This window comes from Furipterus horrens, unplaced genomic scaffold (genome assembly GCF_987537825.1).
Source record: "Furipterus horrens unplaced genomic scaffold, mFurHor1.1.pri manual_scaffold_17, whole genome shotgun sequence".
NCBI lineage: Eukaryota > Metazoa > Chordata > Mammalia > Chiroptera > Furipteridae > Furipterus > Furipterus horrens.
The window spans coordinates 77,075,231-77,087,455 of record NW_028327187.1 but is presented as its reverse complement, the minus strand read 5'-3'; the positions used below and the strand labels follow the sequence as shown (position 1 = coordinate 77,087,455).

Here is a 12,225-nt window from a genome sequence, read left to right as displayed (position 1 = left end):
TGTTTGTTAAGGAGAATTTGGGAGGCAGAGCTTGGTAATTGGTTGGTGTATGTATCTTTAGAGTCAGATCTGATCATTCGCAGGCAAGAAAGGAATCTAATTTTTTTATTCCTTTGAGAAAACTGAGGGCAGTTCATGATTTTCCAGTTTGTAGTATTTGTCATTTAAATAGTATGTATAAGAACAACCCACATCTCCAGGTAGGCATGCCATCTATGCATTTATGAAACTAGTGAACAACATAAGAAAAAAATGTTTCAAGATATCAAATCTCACTCAATCATTCTACAAATAGATTTTAAGCCCAATGAAATCTTTATTATTATTAATTCTTACAGCCAACTGTGGATCTTTGTTTATCTCAAAATAAAATCTCAGTTAAAAGAATATATAAAACAATGATTAACTTATTTGAACAATGCAGCTTAGACAGCCCATGGAAATTTAATATGGTTCCAGATTCTTAACTATGTCTTCTGCTTGCTTATATTTAAATTTCTTATGACAATATCTGCACTATGACTGCATGAGAAGCTTTAAAAAAGCTGTGTGAAAGTTTATGCTGAATTTATCTGGCAATGGAGAGGTGCAAAAATAGGCAAGACAGTGTTTTATTCATAACATAGCGTTGATAAAGTGTTCCTCTGTTATAACAAAGGGAACTGCCAAGTCATGTTTTTACGGAAATACAAGTTTGGAAGACAGTTAAAATCACAAAACCTACAGTTTCAAAGAAGCTCCACGGAACAGGTAGTAATTGCAGGGAGGGGGATTTGGGATGAAGATGAAAGAATTTCTGCCTCTGGGGGTGGTGCTGGGGGCTCTCTCAAGACGAGTACCCTCATTTGGAGACACCACCTTCAGAGCACTGGTTTCTTTCCTTTTTTCTTCAGAAGTGATTACAGCCCTCACTGGGGAAAGGAGTGAAAGAATAGAGCTTTCATATAATTCTTCCAAAAATCGTGGCTGTTGATTGGGGATACGAAAGCTCCATGCCATCAACTTCTCTGTTTGCTCAAGCAAAGAGCAGATGGAATAGAACAGAAGTTATACCAGGACCTGAAATATCAAAGCTAGTCGATCTGAGAACTTTATTTCCTGATGGCCTGAAATTAACTATGATGCTAGAGGTTATGGCATTGCTATTTATTGTGTCCCCTGCTGTTTTCTTCTCTGTATTCTCTCTCTTCGGGCATGTTTGATGTGATCGTAGACTAAAACATTGAAAGCATCTTCATGTCCAAGCCCTCCGAGAATTTGGGGTTACTTTATTTTTTTTAAGTATATTTTATTGATTATGCTAGTACAGTTGTCCCAATTATTTTTCTCCTTTGCCCCCCCTGTGCTCGGCCCCTCCATTCTCTCCAGCGATCCCCGCCCCACCACTTAGTTTATGCCCATGGGTCATGCATATAAGTTCTTTGGCTTCTCCATTTTTTTTACTCTACTTAACATCTGCCTGTCTATTTTGTTCCTACCAGTTATGCTTCTTGATCCCTGTACTTTTTCCCTCATTCTCCCCCTTCCCCCTCCCCACTGGTAACCCTCCATATGATCTCCATATCTATGGTTCTGTTCCTGTTTTAGTTGTTTGCTTAGTTTGTTTTTGATTTTTAGATTCAGTTGTTGATAGTTGTGAGTTAGTTGTCATTTTAACGTTCGTAGTTTTGATCTTCTTCTTTTTCTGAAATGTCTCTTTAACATTCCATATAATAATGGCTTGGTGGTGATGAACTCCTTTAGCTTTACCTTGTCTGGAAAGCACTTTATGTGCCCTTCCATTCTAAGTGATAGCTTTGCTGGATAGAGCAATCTTGGTTGTAGGTCCTTGCTTTTCATCACTGAATACTTCTTGCCAGTCCCTTCTTGCCTGCAAAGTTTCTTCTGAGAAATCAGCACATACTCTTACAGGACTCGTTTCTAGGTAACTCTCTTCTTTTCTCTTGCTGCTTTTAAGTCTCTCTCTTTACCTTTAACCTTTTGCATTTTAATCATGATGTGTCTTTGTTACCGAGCAAAGCGGGGCTTGTTCATGTGGCGCCTTGGTGTATGACCCAACAATTAGTGTTGAGAAAAACAGGTCTTTACTTACAATATTCCAACGTTGGGGGTGCTGGAAGCACTTCAGCTCAGATCCCTGTTCTCCCACAACACCTAGCACTTCCCTTGCTCCCAAAAAGGCTACAAACCAAAACCAAGTCCAATAATTCCCCATCCCTTATCTGTCAGCTCTCTTATTCAGGATCTGGGGTACATTGTCTTCAGCCTCCAGAAAAGCATGTGCCATGTTACACTGGATCATGGTGAAGTCCAGAAAAGGCGCAAGGCCTGAGAGAGTGTCATCTCCATAGGTCCCAAGTTTCAAGAGTCCAGATAGAGTCTGGGTCTATAAGGCAGCGTCCTTGGCGGCTTTGGAGTGAGCTAGAGCAGGCACAATCAAAGTTAGAGCAGGCACGATCAAAGCAGCAGCATGCCTGCTTTCTTGCTACTTCAGGCCGCATGGCTGATTCCTGACTGCAAACTGCATAGGTATTTCTTCTCACATGGCTCCTACAACCCGCTCCTCCATCATGGGGCACTTCTTTCATGCTTCTCTCCCATGCTCCTTCTTACTCCAGCTCTTAATCCAAAACAGCATGGCCCCTTCTTTCACAATAGACCTCATGGTGGATGGAGGGGCCCTTCTACATCCTTTCAATCAGCATGGCCCCCTTCCTCATGGCTCCCCCTAATTTTAAATATTGACCCTAAGTACCATAAATCATTGCTATGAAAAGTATCTTAAGCCTTATCATCCACCTTTTTACCCAGGCAGCAGTACAGCTATTATCTAGCTATCAGCTTGCCATAGGCATGCAAAGTACCTTAAAAGTACTTCCCCCCACCCCCCCACCATGGGCTGCAGGGACTTTGAGGATGTCTCCCCTGCCTTGCTACATCTTGGTGTGGTCCTCTTTGGGACCAACTTGTTTGGGACTGTGTGCTTCCTGGGCTTGTAGGTCTATTTCCCTCACCAAATTAGGGAAGTTTTCCTTCATTATTTTTTCAAATAACTTTTCAATTTCTTGCTCCTCCTCTTCTCCTCTGACACCCCTATGATTCAGATGTTGATATGCTTAAAGTTGTCCCAGAGGTTCCTAAGCCTCTCCTCGTTTTTTTATATTCTTGTTTCTTCATTCTGCACTGGTTGACTGTTTATTTCTTCCTTATGCTCCAATACATTGATTTGAACCCTGGCTTCCTTCCCTTCAGTATTGGTTTCATTTGGATTTTTTCTTCATTTCACATAGTGTAGCCTTCGCTTCTTCCCTTATGCATTTGCCGTACTCAGTCATTTCTCTGGGCATCATTATCACCAGTGTTTTGAACTCTGTTGGCTATCTCCTCCTCACTTAGTTCTCCCTCTGGAGCCTTGATCTGCTCCTTCTTTTGGGCCATACTTCTCTGTCTCCTCAACATGCCAGCCTCCTGTGTTTGTCTCTGTGTTTTAGGTAGAGCTGTTGCACCTGTTACTTTTAAGGGGCGGAGCCTTAAGTATTCGTCAGTGCAGCGCAACCTGTTTCAACGCCTTGTGATGCTGTATGTGGGGGAGGGGTCAGAGAGGGAACCATGGCTTTTGCCGAGCACTCGCCCCTTTTCCAGTCACTTCACCTGCATCCCCTGTGTGACTGGCGCCCTTCTAGCTGTTGCCTTGGCCATGGTTCCCAGAGTGGGTGGGTTTGCACATGTTCCAAAGTCATAGGGGCCCTCTAAACAAACGCTCCTGAGAGACAGGCAGTTTCTTCTGCCACGCCAATCCCCTCTGGTTTTCATAGCCAGAAATACTCAGCCAGTCTGAATGAGTATTACTTCTTTATAGCTTTGTTTGTTGGACTTCTACACAGTTCGATTTTCTGGCTGTTCTAGGTTGCTTTTTGTTTAATCCTTATGGTTGTGCAAGGAGGCGCAATGTGTCTACCTGCACCTCCATCTTTGCCCTGGGGTTACTTTAAAGGTTAATTTGTGTTGTTCAGTGTTCTGGTTTTAACACATTGTGCCTGGTGTGCAAAAGAAGATCGATATTTACATACTATTCTATCTGTCTATCTATCTACCAATCATGTATCCACTACCCACACATATCTTTAGAGAGAGAATAGAGAGTTGCACTCTTTATTAGTACAAACTATGAAAATAAAATCATCTGCAACATTATCCACCAACCCTTAATGGAAGATGTTCGGACCGTGGACCAAAGCATACGATGGCAGAACAATTTACTGTTTTCATTCAACACCCTTCCGTTGGTGATTGTCTCGCTTAAGGATGTATTGTTTTAGTAATTGGAAAAATAACTGTAGCTGATATTTTGGTTGTCTCTTGAAAGCGGTCCACTAAAGGGTTTGATACTTGAAAAGATGTACACAAATGTGAATGTGAGAGAATATTCAAAGTGTTTGTATAATTTTAAAAAACTGTTTTCTATGTTATATAATATATGTATAAACAGAATAAAATGTCTAGAGTCCATGCAGTATATATTTCCAGTAAGCATTCCTAGGTGTTAGATTAGATTACTGGTGCTTAGTATTTTTACTACTTTCTAATTTGAAACATCATTTTAGATTTTCCATGTATGTTTTTAAAATAAGGAACTAAAAGGAACTGCAAATAACATCTATACTAGAAGCAGAAACATGTGCATGCGTGTGTGGAGGCAGAGAGCATGGATTACAGGAATCAATACCAGGCATCTGTGTGTCTAATGTGGTTCTGGGTGCTTGCGTGTGTGTGTGTGTGTGTGCGCGCGCGCGCGCACCTTGGGATGTTGGTTGCTCTCTGGTTGGAGTTGAGGTGACCCAGGCACTCCTGTTTTGTGTGATGGCCTGGCAGGTCTTGCTGCAGAGAAGCTGCAATGACGGAGTCACCTGTTTTTCCTTCCCCCTTCTGTTCTGTGCTCTGAGCAGGTACACTGAGTTCTCTAAGACAGAGAACCTGAAACCTGCATAATCAGGTTATGTCCAAATTATGCACATTTAGTCATGGTATAGTTCATATTATATCTAGGAGTGTGTGTGAACAAAGCTGTACATGCAGGCACTTATTACAGAAATAATATTTCATCTTCCAAAGAACATCATTTGAGACTGATAATGGATCAACTAAAATCTATAAGTGAATTATAACGCATATCTGTACAGTGTATACAGAAAAGTAGAACCTATGAACAGGGTATTTCTGGGTGGGAAGAGGAGGATTGAGAGAATGATTGCATCTGCCTTCCACACAACTAAATATCTGAAATTTACTTTAAGTTTTCAGATTTTGGAAGACCCACGTTGTCAAGACATTCACCAGAATGGTGTGAAAATAGGCATTCACATGAAATGGCGATCAAGATGCTCTTGAGTGAGGAAATGCAATCCTACGTCATATGTGCAGGTATGTGCAAATGAATGCATAAGAGATATGTGGGAAGCCCATTCACCATCATTTTGAGAGCGAGCATCTCTAATGTGTCGCCTCCTGCATATGTGGCTCTACACATTTTATATTCTCCACAAGCCCATTTAATGTTTCTTTAGATGGACAAAACAACACACACTAACATTACAGACCCCATGTTTGTGTCACACACACACACACACCGTGCACACACATGCTGCTACTCTGAAAGACTCTATGAATCCAAGGAAAAAGAGGACTATCATGAAAGCAGTAGTTCCCGCTCCTGTGGAATAGGAGAGACTAGCATCAACTAAGTAGCTTAAGTGGGAAATATATTGAAGTGCAAAAAAGGAAGAAAGGAAGCATGGCATCTACGTTATAAATGAGACTTAACTAACATTTCTGTTTAAGAATGGCATGCGATCCAAGGTCGGGCAAGGGGAAATGATGACCCTATCCCCATTTATTTTTTAAATATATTTTATTGACTATACTGTTACAGTTGTCCAAATTATTTTTCCCCTTGCTCCCCTCCACACGGTACCCCCCTTCCCTCCAGCAATTCCACTGTCTGTAGGTCGTGCGTGTAAGTTCTTCACTTGACCCTTTCCTATACTATTCTTAACATCACCGTGTCTATTTTATACCTACCGATTATACTTCTTAATCCCTGTACCATTTATCCATTGCTCCCCCTTCCTCCTCCCAGCTGATAACTCTCCAAAGGATCCCCATACCTATGATTGTGTTCCTGTTCTGGTTGTTTGCTTAGTTTGTTGTTGTTCTTATTTTTTAGATCCTGTGTTGATAGGTGTGAGTTTGTTGTCATCTTAATGTTCATAGTTTTGATCTTCTTTTTCTTAAATAAATCCCCTTAACATTTCATATAATAATGGCTTGGTGATGATGGACTCCTTTAGCTTTACCTTGTCTGGGAGGCACTTTATCTGCCCTGCCATTCTAGATGATAGCTTTGCTGGGTAGAGTAATCTCGGTTGTAGGTACTTGCTTTTCATCACTTTGAATACTTCTTGCCAGTTCCTTCTTGCCTGAAAAGTTTCTTTTGGAAAATCTGCTGATGGTCTTACAGGAACTCATTTATAGGCGACTCTCATCTTTTCTCTTGCTGCTTTTAAGAGTCTGTCTTTAACCTCTGGCATTTTAATTATGATGTATCCTGGTGTGGTCCTCTTTGGATCTAGCTTGTTTGGGACGCTCTGTGCTTCCTGAACTTGTACGTCTATTTCCTTCGCCAAATTTGGGAACTTTTCCTTCATTATTTTCTCACATAAGTTTTCAATTTCTTGCTCTTCCTCTTCTCCTTCTGGTACCCGTATGGTTCAGATGTTGGCACGTTTAAAGTTGTCCCAGGGGTTCCTCAGCCTCTCCTTAATTTTTTTCAGTTCTTGTTTCCTCATTCTGTACTGGTTGATTGTTTTTTTCTTAATTATGTTCCAAATCATTGATTTGAACCCCGGCTTCCTTCCCTTTGCCATTCGTTTCATGTGGGTTTTCCTGCATTTCCCTTAGTATAGCCTTCACTCCTTCCCTTATGCATTTGCCATACTCAAGCATGTCTGTCCAGTCTGTGAGCATTGTTATCACCAGAGTTTCAAACTCTGCATCTGTTAGGTTGGCTGTCTCCTCATCGCGTAGTTCTCCCACTGGATCCTTGATCTGTTCCCCCTTTTTGGGCCATATCTCTGTCTCCTCAACTTGACAGGCTCCTGTGTTTGCCTCTGTGTCTTAGGTAGGGCTGCCACACCTGCTACATTGTAAGGGGAGGAGACTTAGGTGTTCGTTAGTGCGGGGCGACCCGTTTCACCACGTTGTGGCACTGTATGTGAGAGAGGGGTCTGGGAGGGAACAACGCCACTTGCTCAGCACTCACCCCTTTTCTGGCCCTTCTCCCACTTCCCGTATGGGACTGGTGCCCCTCTATCTGTTGCCCTGGTTGTGGTTCTTAGGGTGGGTGGACTTGTGGATGTTCTAGGACCGTGGGGGCCCTTTAAAAAATGGACTCTGCTGAGAGACCGGCAGTTTCTTTTGCCACCTCAATCCCCACTGGTTTTCACAGTCAGAAAGAATGAGGCTTTATTTTCCTTGGGACTGGAACCATGAGCTGTGTGGTCTGGTTTGGAGCTGGGATGATTCCCCAGGTGTCCCTCCAGACTTTCATAATGTGTGACTGCACTTTCTGCCAGCCGGCCACAGCCACTGCCTTGCTGCCGCTGCCACCACTGCCTCTGCCACCGCTGCCACACCGCCTGCTCTCCACTTCAGTTCTGCCCCTCCTACCTGTCTGGATGAGTATTACTTCTGTATATCTTTGTTTGTTGGACATCCATGCCATTCGACTTTCTGGTAGTTCTGGTTGTTTTTAGTTTTGAGGTAGTTGTATTCCTTCTTATGGTTGTGGAGAGAGGCGAAGCATGTGTACCTACACCTCCATGTTGGCTGGAAGTACACCCTCTTCTTTCGTTCCCCATTTAACTGGCTTAATTTCCTATCTCTTTTGGATTTTCTAGATTAACATAGAGGTGCATAGGTCCTGGGTATCACCATTTGGTGCCATTTTATCCCTGGAAGAGCAGTGCACTTCAGAAGCCCAGAGAAGGGTAAAGGGTCTGTTTGACAAGCAGTTGGAGTTTACAGTTCAACAGGTCCTGCTCACAAAACCATGCTTACCACAGTCCACCTGGCATTTGGTAAGACTTTCCCATTTTACTACACATTTCTTCTGCAATCATTTATTTCATGTTGGCATTTGGTGTGTGTTTTATTTTTGCTCCTCACTCTACGGTCACTACTTCACACTAATTTGGTGCTTGAGGTTGGGGGTGGGGATCCATTTAAACCACCATGGAGACATGAAGAGGCGCACGCACGTACCAGCCAATGGCGCATGCCTGCAGCAGTCCTTATGAAGCGTAATACCTCTAACAACCACAAGAGCTTCATGAACCTCTGGATTCTAAGCTCACACTCTTGAACATGATATTGTGCTGACACCCAATGTCTGTAGGTCGGAGGTCATCTCTGGCTTCCTTGTGTGCACAGGGAAGTGCTAGAACAGTGGAAAAGAGACACTGAAACATTCCCCTAGGATGAGCCCTGAGGAGCACAAAAGGCCCAGGATTTCCAATAGCACAAAGGAGATCCCAGTCATGACACCCACCTCCACACACAAATGATCTTTATTATGCAGTAGTGACAATAGGACACAAAGTTGGGTTCAGAGGGCTGTGAAATTCTTCTGGTATCTGTCATATTTTTTCCCAAAAAGTTGCCTTGTATTCTGCTGCCCCCCCACTCCTGTCTGTTACACAAAAGGAACTCTTTCTGATACTCTTCTTCTTTTCCTTTTCCATATTCCAGTATTCTCCAGTATAGTCTATCAAAACACAAGTTCCGGCATTTCTGGAAGAGTCAGGTGGAGAAGAACCAGCCACACAAGCAATAAACCCTCTCAAGTCCTAGGCAAAAAAGATGTGGTGAAGCACATTGCCTGAGGGAAAACCTGCTGTGGCTGTGGGTATGACTGCTGGACCCCTAGACTTCTGTTAATTACCTTTCAATACCCAAGATCAATCATAATGGACTCCAACTATGTCTTATGCAATTGGAAAGACCAAGTTTGGCCAACAAGGGTTTTGTCCAGATCTGGAAGGTCACCAAAAAATAAGAGGAAAAAGGCATGTTGTCTACAAGTTGAAATACTCTCAGTGGGTGAAAAAATTAAAGTGAAGCACAGGGAAGTAAAGATCCTAAATGAGTCTCAAATTGAATCCATTTCCTCTTCGATAGTGGCCTAGCCAAAGGCCAGTGTCCCACCAGGAGACGGAGTGGCCTACAGGAGAGTTCTTACATTGGCACTGGAGATTCTGAAAAAGAGAGCAAACTTGGGTCCGTCAAGAGCATCATATGATCCAGAGACCATCACAGTGTCTCAAAAGGGCCCACAAAAGCAATCTCATAAAAAGTATCAGAAGCCCAAAGGGAACTCACTGAGATGTCTTAGCAAAAGGAAAACCCCCAAATCACTGTTGGTACGTTCAGAGGGTGAGGACGCCCCTGGCGGTGACAAATCACAGGTACATACATCTGTTGCTCCTGTTCCAAGGGAAATGCAAACGAAGTCCTCAGAGAGCTCCAGCATGTGCTCAAACTTCCCATTGCTTTAAGAAGATGACCAGGAGAAAGAGGGCAAGGAAAAGACGAACACCTCAAAAGTTATGTCCTGGCATTGCACAGCCAAGAAGAACCGTGCAGGGGCTAAGAAGGGAGGTGTCCTTCCATCTCTGCCACCCGGTTCCATCGTCACTGTGCCCAAGGCTCTGAAAAGAGAGGCACCGTGAAGCATCTGCCAGATAACCCTGGCTGTCTCCTCTGAGTGCTCTGCCTTCTCCGGGAACATTGAGAACCCTGGAGAGGGTGCCCGGAAGCCAGGCTCTGAAAGTGCGGCAGCATCCTCCAGTGCCCCTAACCCGAGGCTGCGGTATTCACTCCGTTTGGCAAGCAAATCAAGGAAGCAGTGGGTGCCAGAGTTTAAGAAAGGATGGCAGGAACCTCAACCTTTTGTTGACTCAAAGGCTGTTAACCCCACCACCGCTATGAAGAAGGATATTGCCAAGGACGTGGGACAACTGATAAGCAGGGCTGTCCCACAGGAACCGCGTCCCATTGAAAGAGGAATGATGGTCTGGTTTAAATTTCAAAGTCACCCATTTTGGCCAGCAGTGGTGAAGAGTGTCAGCCACCCAGAGAAGACTGCAAGGGTGCTTTTGATTGATACAAACATGTGCCCTGAACGGAGCGGCATTCGAGTGCCTCTTCAGAGATTAAAGCATCTGTATTGTAAAGAGAATGAGAAACTAATGAAGAGAGCCAAGAAAGTGTACGAGCAGGGTGTGAACTGGTGCTTCTCCCTGATTTCCCACTACAGAGAAGGGCTCGGTCGTGGGTCTTTTGTGGGTTCTTTCCTGGACTACTATGCCGCCGACATCAGCTACCCAATTAGGAAAGCCATCCAAGAGGGGTACCTGGAGATTGACTTCCTAAAGGTGAATTATGCCGACCTGGACGATTCTGAGGAGGAGAGCTCCCCAGGCGGGAAGAGGCCCTGCAAGAAAATTCTCCCTGACCGGATGAGGGCCGCTCGGGACCGAGACAACCAGAAGTTCGTGGACTTCATTGTGAAAAGAAAGGGCGCCGACTCCCATCTTCTGGACATCGTCAAAGGCAGGAAACAGTCCAGGTGGCTGGCGTCATTTCTCAATTCAAGCAGGTATGTGATCTGCATTGAGACATTCCTGGAGTATGAAGACCAGTTGGATATCGTGGTAAGACATTTACAAGAGATCTACAAGCAAATAGACAAGAACATGCTGACTCTGACAAGGGATGACAAAGTCAGTTTTGTTCTGGAAGTCCTTCTGCCAGAGCCATCATTTGTTCAATTGCTGCACTTGATGGGTGAGATCACAAGAAGGCAGAAGAAAAGTACCTGCAAGGGCCACCTGTGCATTACCGGGAAAAAGAACTATTTGATAAAAGTATCTTAAAGAAAATAAGAAAGAGACCGGCAATCAGGAGCAAGGCTAAATAACTCTCCCCCTGCTCCCGTACCTTAGCAGAGAGACCTTTCATTTGTATCATTAGTAAGAAACCCTGACTGCACGAAATGTGTGATCCCTCCATTCTCTATCACTCATAAAGACATTCTGGAGACTTCCAGGCCTAGACTGACACAGTCCATCTCCCTCTACAACTAAGAAGGAATACAACTACTGCAAAACCAGAAATAATCAGAAGTTCCAGAAAATAAACCTACATGGAAGTCCAACGTATGAAGTTATAAAGAAGTGGTGCTTGTCCAGATGGGTAGGAAGGGCGAAGGTGGAGAGGTCAAGCTGTGCTGGCTGCGGAAGCTGTGGCACAGCGGTAAGCACAGAAACCTGTATTTAAGGGGAGGTGAGAAGCACCTGGGGGGCACCCTCGGCTGCAGACCAAATCTGTTACCTCGCGATTCCAACACCAGGGAAGGCAGTCCCCCATTGCCTTGGACTGTGAGGGTCGGATGGGGTGGGGACAGAGGAGGAGGCTCCCGGTGAAGTGAAGGTGCCTCACACACCCTGGGCCTGGTTGGAAGCTGCTCTGTCCAACAGAGTCTTCATGACCACGGCGGAACAAACGCTTACCTAGGACACTTTATTATGTCCGATGAAATAACTTTTACCCAGGACACTTTATTATGTCTGGGGGAAGGTACGTGTCTGCTCTATCTAGTGGAGAACAGCAGCTAGGCCTCTGTCCCTTATACTTTTTATTGAGAAGGATGCGCATGGGAGATACAAGATCAACATTCACAAATCACCAATAACTTTCAGGTGCCTAGGTTACAAATGACAATAACTGATTACAAATTCTAGTACAGCGGGTACAATGAAGAGTCTGTGCTAGGGTCTATTAAACATCTTGACCCCACACTGGCACTACGTACCAGGTTTCATATACTCCCTTCTACTTATACTTATGAGATAAAGAAAAGTAGAGCAAGTTCTAAAGCATAATAAGTATTCTTTTAATCCAGTCCCCACGGAAACCTTCTGAATATGGTTTTCGGGTATGTCTCCCATGCATCCATTGTTGAGACTTAAAGACAAGCACAGCCAGAGTGCCAGCAGCAGGTCATGCTCAGGCTGGGGCTACAATTTCCTAAACCACAGGGAGCGGTTCCCCACATTCTGGGCTCTCAGCGGAGAGTGAACTGCAAGAATCCATCTTGGACACCCGCCA

At 44.1% G+C, this 12,225-nt stretch overlaps 1 pseudogene; it reads left to right on the top strand.

Moving 5' to 3' along the window:
• The first annotated feature begins 9,023 nt into the window (after positions 1–9,023).
• On the top strand, positions 9,024–11,035 carry LOC149991315 (PWWP domain-containing DNA repair factor 3B-like; annotated as a pseudogene).
• Positions 11,036–12,225: the final 1,190 nt, after the last annotated feature.